The following is a 12,632-nucleotide window of genomic DNA, read 5'->3' on the forward strand; positions in this document are numbered from 1 at the left end:
GCAAATATTTTTACCTCAAATTAATTACTTTAAATCAGTATCCATGATTTGTTTGGAACATAAATTCAAGTTAATGAGTTATTTAATTGGCAAACTTGCTGACTTGGTCAAAAGATTTAAAAATATCAGTTCTGTTTCTTTTTCCGATTAAAGATGGCAAAGGATGGAAAGTTACCAAGAACAATAGCTTAGAAATAGTGCATATGGAATAAAATGCATTTTCAATAGAATTATAAGGTGAGAGGAATTCAAGCGGCTCGCCATAAGCATCCAGTGATGAATTCTTTGTTGTAGAAATTGATTGAAATACTATTTTCAATTGACCTTTTGGAGTTATCCAAGGACTCCTGTGTCAAAGCTCCATGTTATCAGACAGAAGTAGCAAATGCTATTGAGGAAAATCATTTAAATGTTCTCAAAACAAGACCAAACCACACAGCAATGATAGCTAACATCACCAGCTTAACTTGAATTAGAATAAAAATCAGCATGTAATTTCTGATTGTTTGATTCTCAAATAGGTAGTCAGAAAGCTAAATAAAAACAGGGCCAAATAAAACACAGAAATGAAAGATTTACTAGTGGTAAAACAAAAGGTTAAACTGTAAAAAAGAAGACTCCATGAGTTGCATAATTAAAGTAATACATAAATAAGTGCCATTACGTTTTCCATTATTTTTACTCAAGAGATTCATAAATTCCACAGCAGGATGGCCTGGCAGTTATCCAATGATATAGAAATATCCAGAGGCAGAGATAAGAGGCACACCACTGCTTCAGCCAACAATAAAGAGATTATTATAATTGATGTGAGCAAATTCAGATGGAATACTACAGAAATTATTAAAAGCTGTAAAATATTACTGGATTTTCATCTTTGTGTTTGATAAATAATTAGAATTTCCAGCGTTGCTATTGAATGCTAGTTTCAGAGTAATATCATTTAAATAACTTTTGAGAAAAATCATAAAGACATTTCTTACAGGCTTCTGAGGAATGGCATTCAATTGGCAATACAGAATAAAAGACAGGGGTATTTAAGGTTTACAACAAAATTAAAATCTGTGACTGACTGAAAAATTTCTGCAAAAGAGACCAAAAGGGAAAAGGAGGCTAGTGATAATCATTTCAACATTACTGATAAAAGAAAAAAATTCCCAAAATTTATTATGAGAACTTTTCTATTATGTTCATTTGTAATTAATTTAAAAATACTTAAATTGGTGGTAAAACTACCTAACTCCAGTATTGAATTAATGCTAGTATTAAATTATATGGGAAGATGAATAGAATCTGAAAATTTCTATAAGCTTATAGCACTATAAGTTTGCATTTATTAAAAAACACAGTGAAAAACAACTGACAGTACTTCAAGTATAAATAGAAAATATAATATGTATTTTAGCTTTATTTTTGTGTGTGTAAACAAAGGATAGATACCTATTTCATTTTCATGCAAGTGTTAAAGATATTCATTTAGAACAAGAAAATCATATACAGCAGACTTGTTATATGTGGTAAAATCAACTTAACGTACAGTAGTCCAGGAAGTATGAGTGTGTGTGTGTGTGTGTGTGTATGTGAGTGAGGGGGGGGTCTTCATTTTTTAAAGTTTAGGTATTCAGACTTAGTTACTTAGTTATATCTGAAAAGTAAATTTTTAAATGTAGGATGGAGTAATATTGGAAAAAGTAGTCCTTTTTATATGTGCTTTCACAACTGTTAAGACATTACAAGCAGTTCAGAATTTTAAAAGATTCCGCTTGACATTGAAAAATGTTGATTATAATAGTATTACATTCCCATTTAACAAATTGGAAATAGATGAATATCACAATATAATTCCTTTATTTAGAGAAGTAGGATTACATGTTGTCTTTTTCCTTTCTGGCTAAGAAGATACCATAAACTGTGTGGCTTGTAAACAACAGAAATTTACTTCTCACAGTGGAGTTAGGAAGTCCAAAATCAAGGTACAGGCAGATATGGTATCTGGTAGTGGCTGGCATCCTCTTGGATATCTTCTCATTGTAACCTCGAATGGCCAAAGGGGCAGAGCAGAGCTGATTTCTGGGGCTTCTTTTCACTGGGGCTCAACTCTCATGACCTAATCATGTCCCAAGGGCCTCACCTCTTAATAGCATCATATTGGTGATTAGGTTTCCACATAAAAATTTTGGGGCTGGACACATTCAGACCATAGCACATGCCACCTTTATTTTATACTTTGTTTCATAATGATTAGCTGAATAATGGCTCCCCAAAGATGTCCACATCCTAATATTTAAAACTGTGAATGTTGCCTTACATGGTAAAAAGAACCTTGCAAATGTGATGAAGAATCTTGTGTTGGTATCCTTTTATTCTGTGTTATCGAGGTGGACCCAGTGTAATCAGAGAGTCCTTATTAGATGGAGGTAGAAGGATTAAAGTGAGAAGTAGAAAATATGATGGTGGAAACCAGAGGATGACACAATACAAGGAAGGGACCAAGAGCCAAGCAATGCAGGTGGTCTTCAGAAATTGAAAAAACCAAAAAATTCTTCTGATATCTGCAGAAGGAACACAGCCTTGCCAATCCCTTGATTTTAGACTTCTGACTACAGAATTGTAAGAAACATTTATTGAGCATGGCATTAAATGTTAGATAATATTTCATTCTCTTGATACATCATGATTTTTTAAATAATTTCACATTTTCGGACATTTAGGTTGTTCCCAAAATTTTGTTTCATAAAAAGTCTGTGATAACATTAACTATTTACTGAGGATAGACAGTTTGAAAAGGAATTTCTAAATAAAAGGGAGAAGCATATTCAAGGACAATATATTTTGACAAATTGCTTTTAAGGGAGTTTGGGCCTGTCTCCTCAGCTTATTTTATTATATCTTCATTAGCACTGAGTATTAGCTCTGATACTATCTTAAAATGTCCTAAGTGAAAAAAAATGTTATCTCATTGCTATAAATTTGCATTCCTATTTATTGGTGAAATGTTTCTTTTTTTCTTTTTATATCCAAATGTACAATACCTTTTGTATGTTTCATTTTGAATGACCTGCTCATCTTATCATATTGAGTACTATTTTTATAATAATTTGTAAGAATTTTTATATTACAAGGTACATAATATTCTTTCTTTTATCTTTATTGCAAATTTCCAAATATAACTTTGTTTTGGTACTTGAATAACAAGAATCTTTTAAATATTATATAATCAGTTTGCCAACATTTCTTTTCATGAATACTGAAAACATTTAATATTTTCTATCTTGGGATCAATTAAAGAGAGCCCAATGTCATCACCTTTGCCTTTTAATTTTGGCAGTTAATTTTGAGATTAGTTGAGTGATTAAAGTAAGTAGATACTCTTAATTGTATGTTCACTTTTTCTTAACAACCTTTGTTATTTTTATCTGTTTATTCAACATTGAATATAATGTGTCATTTGTGATAACAATGCCAATTATTTTTATGTAATTTTATAATGCTATGTGATATGTGGTAAATAATATTTTGCCTTAATATTCAACTATTAGACAATTTCCTAGGAATTCTAGACCATTTTTTGTTCCTGAGAAAAATTAGCATTTATACATTATCTTCGTATACACACATACAAATTTTGATTGAGATTTTGGTTAGATATATGTTGTACTCTGCAAAGACAGGACATTTTACATATTTAAATTTTCCAAAGGATAAATTTTAAAAATTGGATGCAGCCATTTCTTGTTAGGATTATTTCTGATGCTTTGTTTATTAGTTAGATTTATTTTCTTTTTGAAATGATTTTTTATTTTATTTTTTATTTTACTTATCAAGAATTAATAAGTGGTATAAAGTCCTTTGGTATTTTTGTATTTTTAACAGCTCAGCGCTTTTGCTTAACTGTTAATAAATCTGAATTTTCCTAGGATTTCTAAGTATATAATTACATAATTTTTAAACTGTCCTTCCCCATTACTTCTATTTTATAAAGTATTACATTGTCCAGAACTCTCAAAATGATGTTAAGTAATAATGATGACTTCTGGGTATTTTTACTTTTTAAAAAAAGACTGAAGCATGGAAATAATGTTTATAGTACTAATCAATACAGCAAATCACTTCCTCTTGTTCCCAAATCCTTGTATTGGTTCCATGGCCAGTGTCTTAGGAACTGGTAGTCATCCCTATTCACCAAAGCAATGATTTCCGTTTTCTCACCTCATTTTTATTTGCCATAATGCTTAAACTAGATCCTCCAAACATAATGCTAAATAATAAAAGATGATAGAGATCATTTTCAATAATAATAAAAATTATAATAAAGATCCATCTTTACTGAATTCTGGCTGTTGGTTTGAGATATATCACCTTCCATTCCTCTATAAATCCTGAAAGCAGGACTGGAAATTAAAACTTTAATGCATTTTTTTCAGCTCTTCTTAATTAATTGAAGGATGTTAACTTGGAATGATTCATATGTTGCATAATATGAATATTAGTCATATTTGCAAATATTTTGTCTACTGATATGTACAGTATATATATTTGAAATTATAATTTAAATTTTACTTCTAAGTGAATAGTTACATAGTCTTAAATATTTCTTTTTTTAATCAGTGAGATTTTTTAGACTTCTGGTGTGTTAGAACTTCAAAAGCTTGTTTCTAGATTTATTGCATTTTTTAAAATTAGTATTATAAGTATTTCAAGGTTGTAAATGAATTATTTATAAATTGTTTTTAAATGCTAGAAAATGAGAAATGGTCATTATAAAGATGAAAATGTTAACCTTATATCTTAAGTGGGCTTCTTCATACTACTAAAACTATTTATATTTACTTGCTTCCTGCTTTATCTCTATTTGACCCCAAAGTTTGATAAAATATGTTGTAACAATAGAATTTCTATCCATTTTTCTTTGGATTTCTAAATTTTTGATTTCTGCATTTGATACTGTTATTGTGTATATGAAGATCCACAGTTAATATATTTGTAACAGTAAATTTTTTATCGATATAAAATGCTCCTATTTTCCTGAGGTCTGCTTTGTTGGCAATTCATATTGCCAACACTACCTTATTTAATTATTTCCTTGTTGCATATTTGTGCTTAAATTGTAATAATTCAAAGCATATAAAATATGAAAATATTTTATTAAGCAGTAAATTAATATAAATTAAATACAGATATTTTCATTATATTTTCAAAAGTTACAGTTCTGAGATCTTAAACAGGATTTATTAAAATTAATAGACAAATATTTAATATAATAAGATCAATAATTTATTTAATGCCAAACATTCTTAAATTTTACTTAGGCTTTAAAAATATGTTTAAAAAATAAAATTATTCACAATTCTAGCATTCAATATTCATCTGACTGTAATTGTGAAGAATAAGTATCATGTTTCATGTAGTTATCTAATATGTACATATTCATTTTTTAGGAATAATATGAATTGTGTTAATACTGTAAAATATTCATCATGCTCCATGTACATCAATTGTAGTGTGCCACTGGCTGCTAGCCACATGTCATACTTGCATACTAAAATTGATCACAAAGAAAAGCAAGATAATGGTCAGCTAAAGTCACTTGGAAACCATATTTTGTTATGCTGGAATCTATTGCATTTACACCTTCTGAGAGAAAGGATTTTCAAGATATTCAGTCTTTTTCATTTCCATTCTCACAAACTTCCATGACATTTTTATTGGAACACTTTTTGTTCTGAGAATTTGGGAACAAAATACGTGGAGAAACATTTCTCTTGGACATATTTGAATGGCGTTCGTCACGAGAGTGAGTTTATCGGATTACAGAATTGTCCTCTGTCTATGCTGAGTGCCAGAATTGGAGTGAGAAAGCATTTATGTATTCCGTAATAAATTTTTTGAGTGGGTCTGCTTGTGACCCCTTTGGCTGCCTAAAGTGCAGGCTCTGGGCAGGGGTTCCTTGGGAACTAGTGTGTGTTGGTCTGGGAGCCTGTACAGGATACAGGTGGAGACACAGACACCTTATCTTCTTTCAAACCAGAAATTGCTCTGTTTCGAAACTGAGAAGATGCGTATACTATTACTCTAGTCTTTTATCAACTCATAGTCAAAAACATATCATTTGCCACATTTATAATTTTTAAGTGTACAGTGCAATAATGCTAGCTTTATGCATGTTGTTGCACAGCAGATGTGTAGGACTTTTTCATCTTGCAAAACTGAAACTTTAGATTCATTCTGTTTCTCTTTCTAAGAATTTGTCTGCTTTACATACATCATATGAGTAGGGTCATGCAATATTTCTCTTTTTATAACTGGCTTATTTCTCTCAGCATAATGTTCCCAATGTTCAGCCATATTGTAGCATATGACAGGATTTCCTTTTTTTTAATGCCAAGTAATATTCCATTTTATGTATATATCTCATTTTCTTCAACTGAAATTTTTAGGTTGCTTCCACTTATTGACTATTGTATATGAAGCTGCAATAAACATGGATGTTCAATATCTCTTTGAGATCCTGTTTCAATTTTTTGCATAAATACTCAGAAGTAGGATTGCTAATACATAGGGTACTTACATTTAAGAAGTTTTTAAGGAAGCTCCATACTATTTTCTATAGCAATTACACTAATTTGCATTCCTACCAACAGTGCACAGAGGTTCTCATTTCATTTCTCCACATCCTCACCAATACTTGTTACATTGTTTTTCAGACAGTGGCCATCCTAATGAGTGTGAGATCCCATCTCATTGTGTTTTGATTTGCATTTCCCCCATGATTAGTGACATTGTACATCTTTTCCAATGCTTGTTGAACGTTAGTAAAGTTAGACATCTTTATACTTTGCATGTGAATATCCAGTTTCCCCAACGCCATTTGTTGAAGAGATTGTTCTTTTTTCCATTGTGTACCCTTGGTACCTTTGAGAAAGATCATTTGACTGTTTAAGTGAGGGTTTATTTCTGGGCATTCTATCCTATTCTACTAGTCTGTCTGTCTGTCTTTTACCATTCCCATAATAGTTTTATTACTGTTGCACATGAAATTCATATATTTTTCTATTTCCTCAAAAAATGCTATTAGGATTTTGATTGGGATCACATTGGAGTTGTCAGTCTGAAGAATATTAAGTTTTCTAATCCATGAACACAAATGTCTTTCTATTTGTGTCTTTAATTTTTTTCAGCTATGTTTTGTAGGTTTTAGTGCACAAATCTTTTGCCTCCTTGATTAAGGTTATTCCTAAGTATTTTTTTTTTGCTAGTGTCAGTGATATTGTTTTATTTATTTCCTTTTAAGATTTCTCATTATTAATGTAAAACATTACCGATTTTGCGGTGTTGGTACCGTATCCTGCAAATTTGTTGAAGTAATTTGTTAGTTCTAACAGTATTTTTGGGAGATTCTTAGGATTTACTATATATTAGACATGTCATCTATGAACAGAGATAATTTTACTTCTTCCTTTTCTATTGATATGACTTTTATTTCTTTTTCTTCCCTAATTATTCAGGCTAGGATTTCCAGTACCATGCTGAATAAAAATGCTGAGAGTAAACAACTTTGCATTTTTCCTGATCGTGGAGGGAAAGCTTTCAAATTTTGACCCCTGACTATAACATTAGTCACAGGCCTTTCATAGATGGCTTGTATTATGTTGAGGTAATTTTCTTCTATTCTTAGTTTGTTGAGTACTTTTTAATGAAAGGGTGTCAAATTTCTGAAATGCTTTTCCTTTCTCAATTAACATGATCATTTGTTTCTCTCCTTTGCTCTGATACTGTGATATGTTACATTTTTTGTTTTTTGTATGTTAAACTGCCTTGCATTCCAGGAGTGAATCCCATTTGGTCATCACATGTTCTCCTTTTAATGTGCTGTTGAATTAAGTTAGTATTTTGTTGAGAGTTTTTGCATCAATATTCATCAGAGATATTGGTCTGCAGTTTCTTTTCCTTGTGTTTTTGTCTGGTTTTGGTATCAAGGTGGTGCTGGCTTCAACAAATGAGGTCAAGTGTTATATTCTTCATTTTTTTGAATAATTGAGAAGAGTTGGTTTTAATTATTCTTTAAATGTTTGGTACAGTTCTCTAGAGTCACAGAGAAAAGGAAAAAAAAAAAAAGTTTGGTAAAATTCTTCACTGAAGACTTTGGTCCTGGGAAGGTTTTCCATTACTGATTTTTTCCTTCTAAGTAGTAATAATTTTTTCCTTCTGTTTGTATTTTCGTTTCTTTATAACTCAGTCTTGATATGGTATGTCTTTCTGGAAATTTATCCATTTTGCCTAAGAAATCCAATTATTGGCATATAATTGTTCATAGCAGTCTTTTATGTTCATTTTAAGTTTGACTATATCACTTGCCTCCTTTTCCATTTACAATTATTTTAGTTTTTTATCTTTTTTCTTAGTCTAGCCATTTTGTCAATTTTGTCCATCTTTTTAAGAAACTGTTTGCCTCATCAATGTTTCTATTTTTTGATTTTCCATTTTGTATATTTCTGGTCTAATCTTTTTTATTTATTCTGCTAACTTTAAGATTAGTTTGTTATATTTTTTTCTAATTCCTTGAGATGTGAAGTTAGGTTATTTATTTGAGATCTCTCTTTGTTTTTAATGCATGCATGTATTACTATAAACTCTCTTAGTACTGCTTTTGTTTCATCCCACAAGTTTTGGTATGTTGTGCTTTTGTGTTTCATCTCAAGATATCTTATAATTTCCTTTGTGAATTCTCCTTGACTCATTGGTTGTCCAAGGGTGGTGGTGTTTAATTTCTACATATTTGTGAATTTTTTTGTTGCTATTTATTTTTCTTTTATTCATTGTGGTTGGAAAAGACACTGCATATAATTTTAGTCTTCTACAATCTGGTAGGACTTATTTTGTGGCCTGTGAACTGTACTGGAGAATGTTCTGTGCATATTTAAAAGAATGTGTTTTATGCTGTTGTTTAGTGGAGTGCACTGTTTATGCCTGTAGGCCTAATAGGACTACAGTGTTGTTCAAGTCCTCTGTTTTCCTGTTGATCTTCTGTCTAGTTGATCTATCTGTATCAAAAGCGGAGTATTAAAATAGCCTACTATTCTGTTAATAACTACTTCTTACCTCAATTCTATTACTATTTACTTTAGATATTTTGATGCTCTACTATTAGATGCATTTATATTTATAACTGTTTTGTCTTCCTGGTGAATTGACCCTTTTACTATGTAATGCTCTTCTTTGTCTGTTGTTATAGTTTTGACAGTTTTGTCTATTTTATCTAATATAAGTTTGGCTATTCCTGCTCTCGTTTGGTAACCATTTACATGGAATACTTTTAACCATACTTTCACTTTCTGCCTACTTTTTTTCTTGTTTTTTTAAAATTTTTTTTTTTTTTTAAATTTTGAGATGGAGTCTTACTCTTGTTGCCCAGGCTGGAGTGCAATGGTGTGATCTCAACTCACTGCAACCTCTGCCCCCCCAGGTTACAGCAGTTCTCCTGCCTCAGCCTCCTGAGTAGCTGGGATTACAGGCATGTGCCACCGCATCTGGCTAATTTTTATATTTTTAGTAGAGATGGAGTTTCACCATGTTGGCCAAGCGGATCTTGAACTCCTGACCTCAAGTGATTCACGTGCCTCAGTTTCCCAAAGTGCTTGAATTACAGGTGTGAGCCACTGTACTAACTGCCTACGTATGTTCTTATACCTAAAGTGATTCTCAGCTGGGTCCTGTGGTTCCTGCCTGTAATCTTAGCACGTTGGGAGGCCAAGGCAGGAGTACTGCTTGAGCCTACAGGTTGGAGAGCAGACTGGGCAACACAGGGAGACCGTGTCTCTAAAAAAAATAATAATAATAATTAAAGTGATCTCTTGTAGACAGCATATAGCTGGATATTGCTTTTAACTCTCCAACCATTAATCTTTTGAGTGTGATATTTACATTTAAAATAATTAATGATGGGGTGAACTTATTATTGCCATTCTTTAAATTGTTTTCTGTGTATCTTATAGTTATATTCTCCCTTTCTTTTAATCTTACTGCCTTTCTTTGTGTCTTATTGATTTTTCTATAGAGACTGGCTTTGATTACTTTGTCAGATTTTTTTTTTTGATGTGCATCTTTTATGGGTATTTTATGTATGGTACCATGGGGATTACATAAAATACCTTATAGTTATAACAATGCATTTTAAACTGATAACAACTTAACTTTAGCTCCGTAGTAAAACTCTACTCCTTTATGTCTCCCTTCCACACTTTGTTATCAGAATCACAGTTATATCTTTTTACATTTTGTACTCATTAGCATAATTTTATAATTCTATTTTTCATGCCTTTGTTTTAAAATTCTATACCTGAATTAAAGCTGAATTACCTACAGGATTCTGTACCATGTATATGTGTACCTCTACAAGAAAGCTTTCCATTTTTGTGTACTTTTTAAATTGTTGACTAGTCTTTTTACATTTTAACTTGAAAGAATCTCTTAACAGTTCTTCTAAGACATATCTAATGGTGAGGAACTCCTTCAGCATCTGTTTATCTGGGAAATTATTTTTCCTTCTGTTTTGAACAACACTTTTTCCAGATATCATGTTTTTGGTTTGACTTTTTTTCTTTCAGGACTTTACATATGACCAATCCTGTCATTATTGGACTGAAAATATTTACTCAGCCTACACTATTAAAAGTGGTTACAAAGATGTGTGACAAAAACACTTGACATAATAAAGAAAGGATAAAGCACTGGGAGCAAAAATTTAGTGGACTGTTATGAGAAAAGAAAGATAAGAGGAGAGAAGAAAGAACAAATGCATCTGATGAATTTGTCATCCATGTAATACCTGCATATACCTCACAAATAGACATGCCAAGATTATTCTTGGAGCTTATACTAATCTATATGAATTTTAAAAGGATTTCTCTTCCTTGAAACCAAATAATTTCTGAATAAGAAAGATACTTAATCTTAGGTAATTTTAAATAGAATATATGTTAATTCTAACTTGCCTTAATTATTTTCTAAATTAACTTAAGCGTAAGAAAGTACAAAACATAGCATAAGTTGATCACATGGCCTTCTCCTTTGTCTTCAGTTTTGTTTTTGATGAATTTATACAGTGAATCTTTGTTTAGTAAGCTTCTTGAAAGAAGGTGCTTCTGTTGCCAATGTCCCTATCCCAATTCTCTTTGTCATGCATGGTGGCATGAAGGAGGAACACTTAACTTTTACAAATTTTTTGGTAAAATTACATGGTTTTTTTAACCAAGTTTTACTGTTTTTAGGAAGTCAATTATAAAGAAAAATATCATCATAATCTTCACTTTATTTAATTCCCTGTCTTACAAAACAAGAGCATAATGTGAGCTTTTCACTGGGTGCTTTTCCAGCAATAGTGAGAAGCAAATACAGAAACCAACTAAAAAACGTTTTACAGTTTCTTATGACTTTCTGTCATAAAACCATAATGGCAAAATTGAAAATACAATGACTTAAGAAAGAAAATTTGAAAATAAATTGGCTTTATGAGGTAACTTTTCTGAACTCCAAAACATGGCAATTTCTAAAATGAAAAACCTTTTTCTTGTGTGTGGAATTTTTATTGGTTTCTCTAAACTCCCATAGCAGAAGCTATAAAAGAGAACACAGAAAACCAAAAAGGTATACAGCACAAAATATTAATATAGTAATTTATTATATTTTTTATTATTCCTTCAGTACTCCAAGTACTTTTCAGGCAATATTTAAATCTTATATCATTGTGAGAAGGGCTATTGGGCTAGTCATTAAAATGTAATATTTAGTTATAGACACTATAAGAAATCTTGGATAAAATTCTTCCATAGTTTTATATTAATTCAATTGAACGCTGTGTATTGTCATAGATTATATTGCCTCAATATTCGCTACCAGAGGATAAAGTAAAAAGAGTGAAATAAATAAATAATGGAGTATTGCTTCATTTTATACAAAGATTTTCTATAAATACCAAGGCCCATGACCGTGTTTAACAATTAGGTAACTGAAATGATAATTTTTTTATGATTTACTTTGTATATCTACTATCCAGTTATCATTAAGCAAATGGTTTTTAATCTTTTAGGAGTTGGGAAGCTCGCTCTCTCTCTCTATATATATATATATATTTTATTTTATTTTTATTGCATTTTAGGTTTTGGGGTACATGTGAAGAACATGCAAGATTGTTGCATAGGTACACACATGGCAATGTGGTTTGCTGCCTTTCTCCCTATCTGGCATTTCTTCCCATGTTATTCCTCCCCAAATCCCCACCACCCGCTGTCACTCCCCTAGTTCCCCTACAGAGTCCAGTGTGTGATGCTCTCCTCCCTGTGTCCATGTGTTCTCTTTGTTCAACACCCGCCTATGAGTGAGAACATGTGGTGTTTGATTTTCTGTTCTTGTGTCAGTTTGCTGAGAATAATGGTTTCCAGGTTCATCCATGTCCCTACAAAGGACACGAACTCATCGTTTTTTATGGCTGCATAGTATTCCATGGTGTGTATGTACCACATTTTCCCTGTCTAGTCTATCATCGATGGGCATTTGGGTTGGTTCCAAGTCTTTGCTATTGTAAACAGTGCTGCAGTGAACATTCGTGTGCATATGTCCTTATAATAGAATGATTT

Source organism: Sapajus apella, unplaced genomic scaffold (assembly GCF_009761245.1).
Source record: "Sapajus apella isolate SASKATOON/1434 unplaced genomic scaffold, GSC_monkey_1.0 scaffold7, whole genome shotgun sequence".
Classification (NCBI taxonomy): Eukaryota; Metazoa; Chordata; class Mammalia; order Primates; family Cebidae; genus Sapajus; species Sapajus apella.